Genomic DNA, 5,245 nt, shown 5'->3' on the forward strand with positions numbered 1-5,245 from the left:
AGAGAGAGAGAGAGAGAGAGAGAGAGAGAGAGAGAGAGAGAGAGAGCAGGGGCCGGGGTAGGGTATGGCCGCACATGTCCTGGTGTATTCCTGTGAGCATGTGCTTGTCACAGTGCATGTTTGGAGGTCAGATGACAATCTTGGGTGTTGGTCCTCACCTTCCTGTTGCTCACCAGTGATGTTACTCCCCAGGCTAGCTGGCTCACAAGCTCCCAGAGATTCTCGTCTCTTTGGTTGCCATCTCCCACAGTCACACTGGAATCCCGGAGGTGCCCTTCTGAGCCCGCTCACTTTCACAAAAGTTCTGGGAATGGAAGCTCAGGCCCTCACACTTGCACAGCAAGCATTTGCCTACTGAGACGATTTCCCAGCCTCTTCCCGCCCCTTTTATCATTTTTAAGGTGTGTTTTTTACAAAAGGATTCCCTCATACACGTGCATGACACTGCAGACTACTATACCAAATACTTCTTATGCCGTTTTGGATCACGTGAAGTTGAGAAAGGTGGAAGAATCCCAAGTTTTTCTTCTCTTGTGCTTTCCGTTCTGAAGGATGGAGGACGACATGGTCCTTTGCCACCAGTGTGCCCTCAAGTTTCTGCTAAGTGAGAGAAAGCCTGCAGTTGTGAATAGAGACAGAAACACGGCAGCAAAATACTTATGCTGAAGGCTGGAAGTTGCAATAGAGGAAACGAAGAGAAAAGGATAGTTAGAGAGTCAGCCACAAGTCAGGGAAGAAGGCACACTCTCTATGGCAGCGAGTAGGTGACAATGTCCAGAAAAGACATCTATTGGCCGGGATCAAGCTGCTGCCCCTGATGCGCTGTGTGGAAGTCCCTCCGTGTTACCTCCAGCTTTCAGCAAGGCAGATGTGCAGTCCTTCTGTGGCTTTGCAGTTACAGCAGTGAGGGCATCTGTATGATGACCACAGCCAGGGCCCAGCTGTCCCAGAGACAAATGGGTGATATAAATATTCAGAATCAGAAAAGGCAACTGATAGCCATCAGAAGGAAAGTGGTCCCCGGGCATGATCAGGGTCTGATTGACACAAGAGGTGGGACCCAGCTGCCCCAATGTGGCATATCAATGACAATCACAGACATTTTACTTTTCCAATTAATTCTCAAGTGTCCACATGCTTTGTTTTATTTTGGTGGAGCAATTTTGTTTGGGGGTATGGAACTCATGGCCGTGTACATATGAGGCCAGCACTCTGTCATTGATATTTGTCCCTAACCCCACATATCTTGCTGGAATGAAAACAAGCATCTCTCCATCCAATAAAGTTTTCCCAGCAAACCAGAGATTTCCAAAAGAGGTCCATCTTACTTTCAAGCACCACGTGGGAAGAGTTGCAAAGCCTAGTTTTCACAAAAGTGGGTGCCTGTCCCAAGGCCTTGCTGTTGACTGGTCCTGCCATGTAGGATGGATAATATTCATAATAGCCTATAGCTGATGGCCCAGGCTGTTGAGAAGTGCCCATACTGAGTTCCCCACATCAGCTCTTGCACAGATATAGGCTCTTTCTGTCTAGAAGAAAGACAACCTCCATCACACCCACTTCTGCAGACCTGTGCTGATACCATACATCCTTGACATCCACTAAGACCTTCCCTCCTTTCCCCTAAGGAAGGCTGTCTGTACCTGTCAGTGGCTAGCAGGAAAGAGAGGGCACTCTCGAAATATTAATAGAGTTAAAGAAAGTATGTTCACAGAGTTTGGGTGTTCAGGGCAACAGGATGGAAGCTTCCAAGGACAGCACTAAGAGAGGCAGACTTATCTAGGCCTGAAGATACAAGGAAGGACCACAGATCCCAGCAGAGGTTGTTGCACAAAGGAATCAAGCAAGAGGAGCTGTGCCACAGGTACATCTGATATTCTTGCCGATGGCTAGGCTGTAGCTCAGTGGTAGGGTACCTGCCTAAGGTAAATCCCCAGAACCAGAAAAAAAGTCCTTGTACAATTTTCCAGCGTAGAGAGTTGGAAAGACCCTTTGCTTCCTTTCTAAGTCTCCCACTGACCAAAAATAATAGATACTAAATGGTGGGACTGCTCAGTAATAGGGTCTATGTATGTTAGCACACCAGAGCAACTGAAAAATGAGCATCATAGCCCAGCTCAAGTGACACCCAGTATTCATCATGAATTCCCAGCATCCATCACAAACCCTGCTAAGATGAGGAAGCAAACAAGGATGCTAAGGAAACAGTCCTATGGACACTATAGTGTTCTAGATAATATTGTCCCATTCCAAGCCACACCTTACACTAGAATGTAACTAGCGTAAGGCAGAGATTAGCACAGCTTCCTCTGTAGTGGTCACAAGGCCTGGTGTGGACAGCAGTCAGTCTTTTCCCTCCTACCCCACATTCCCTGAATATCCTCAGCTGTGGGGACATTTTACCTCACCCAGAAGAGACAAGTTCCTGTCCTGTTTTTATTGAGTTAACACTTGCGCAAAGAATTTAGGAAGAAGCCTTGCAGATCTAGCTGGAAGCACTTTAGAACTCCCAGGAGAAGACAATAGGAGCTCGTGGAACTGTAGTCCCAAGTCAAAGAGCACCAGAGTCTCTGTAGAGTCAACTAGGAATTTGAACCCTTAAACTTCCAGAGTGGAGACACAGGGTACCAGATGTACCAAGTCTCCCAGTGAACCCTTGGCCTCCATAGTGGGTCTCCTCTGCCCCTGTGGAGTAACAGTAATTCCATAGCTCTTGGGGTATGGGGGAAATTACCTGACAACGCAGCAATCTCCCTTTCTGCACACTGGTTCACCCAATAAGCCCCAAACAGCACAAAGCCATCTTCCAATGTACTAGACTCCCACCATGCTCACTAGTAGAAGCATTCATCCTGATTCCCAATCTAGAACATTTATAACAATTATAACAATGTAACAGTTATAAGGTTGGGCCACTGGACTCAATGAGTCAGACATGCTAACACAGCCATGGTAGAAACAACATAGGGTTCCTCACAAACTTAAAACTAGACATGCCGTATGATCTCACATTAGGGGTGTATCTAAAGGAAATACAATCAGCATCTCAAAGGACTCCACTCCCATGTGGATCACCATACACTCTAGCCAAAAGCTGGAATGCTTATAAATACTCATCAGTGAAGGAGCCAATGAAGAAAATGTGATACCAGAGCACAGTGAAATCTGATTCATCTACAGAAAGTATAAAATCTTGTCATTGGGACATGGATGGAATTGAAGGTCATTTCGCGAAATGAGTCAAGCACAGAAAAACAAGTACCTGTGGTGTCACATACTAAATTTTAAGAAGGTTGCTTTCCCAGAGGCTGAGAGGAGAATGGTGGTTACCAGAGACTCTGAGGAAGCCGGGAGGAGGAAGCCTGATCACTGAATCCTATGTTACAGTTAAAGAAATAAATTCTGTCGTGTTACTGTGCTGCAGATTCAAAGGCGCTAGGAGAAAGGATTCTGATTGCTTGTACCACAAAGAAGTAAGTTTGAGGTGACATACAGGGTTACCTGGAGCTGGTTCTGAACGATATACACACATATTAAAACATCGCATGCTATGAATATGTACAATTTGTGTACCAATTTTAAAAAAATAAATAAAAGGGTCAGATACTGTTTTTTTTTTTGTAGGTCAGTCACTGCAGCTAAGCCTTTCAAAGTCCATTCTACATTACAGTTGTGTCAGTTGTTTCTGGGGAGCAAGGCAGATGGATAAACGTCCTCTGAGAGGGAGACTGTAGCTGCTGCATGCCCTCCCTACAAATTGCTGGCCATAGACATGACTAGGGCACTATAACTCATAAAATCTCTAGGCTCTGCTGTTGGTTGCATGCCAGAAGTGGATATTAGGTCTGTATTGCTGAAAGTATCCCATGTTTTGACTACAAGACCTGGAGGCATCGACCTGAGACTGAGCTACAGGATCTCTCTATGAGTAAGTTCTGTAGAGCCAGAAAATGCAACACAGACCACAGAGGAAAAATTTCCACTGATAGTCCTCCTTGGTTATTGACCTGGTGTCACACAAACAACATACCAGGAAAGATGTGCCTACTGGTATGATACAATAGAGAACTGACTGTTGGAGACACAGTTGATCACAATCTGAACAGATTTAAGGCCTATTGTACAAGAGGGAACCTATGTTTAAAACTGTTCATGAGGACAAATCCCTGCAGTTGGATAAGTGGCTGCTATTGTTTGTTAGGCCAAAATATGTGCCTATCAGATCCTAAACATTTGTGCATATATTCTCAGATCACTGCAACTCTCAACTTCAATCGAGGAGGAAACACCTTTTGCGTAGCAGCCAGGAGTTAGTATGGAGTCTCACAGTAGGTCAAACTGGAGCATACATGAGTTACTCTTGCTGTGATATAGTGACCCGATTCTGTGATACAAATGGGAGAAAACAGTCACACATCCTCTCTAAGACTCAAGGAACATTTCAGAAGGGGGAGGAGAGGGGCAGAGGAAGGGGTGGACTGTTGTGTAGCTATTTCCTCCAAAAAGAAGGCAGGGTGAGAGCTATGAGACTCAAGAAGCAAGCAACACAGGAAGCTCGGGAAAGTCGTAAGACTCTGGCAAGTGAGAAAGCTACAGAGGTTGTGGACGAGTAATGAAGGGCATTAATCATTTGCATGCTTGCATTCTCATTCTCTAGCCCACGAAGAGTCATGCATAGCTAGTCTCTTGTAATCACCCAGAAACTGGGCCAGGGCTATAGTGTAGAGCAGGTGGAGACAGAAGTCCTCAGGCTCCAATAGGTGTGAAGGAGAGAGGTGAGTACCAGGACCCTTGCCCATCCTACCCTCAGGTGTGCACCTAGGACTTGGTTACATGGTGGCAGCCACAGAGAGAATTTTGCCAGATATCCTACATTACAGATTAGGATCTTGAATAGCCGATCTATCTATCTATCTATCTATCTATCTATCTATCTATCTATCTATCTATCTATCTATCTTTGTGTGTGTGTGTATCTGTGTGTCTTTCTCTTCATGCACATGCCCATGCACTCACCCATGCACAGACACACACATAGACACACACACACACACACACACACACACACACACACACACACACACACCCCTGGTCATATCTTCCTCAGGGGTGCTTAGTACTTCAGGAGTCATTCTTTTCCCACATTCCAGGGCCTTCGCCTCTCACCTGAAAAAAAGATGAACTAATGACAGCCTCTATAGGAGCAGCATTCACTACCCCACTGGACAAAATCAAGAACAGAGAA

Source organism: Mus pahari, chromosome 1, assembly GCF_900095145.1.
Source record: "Mus pahari chromosome 1, PAHARI_EIJ_v1.1, whole genome shotgun sequence".
Taxonomy (NCBI): domain Eukaryota; kingdom Metazoa; phylum Chordata; class Mammalia; order Rodentia; family Muridae; genus Mus; species Mus pahari.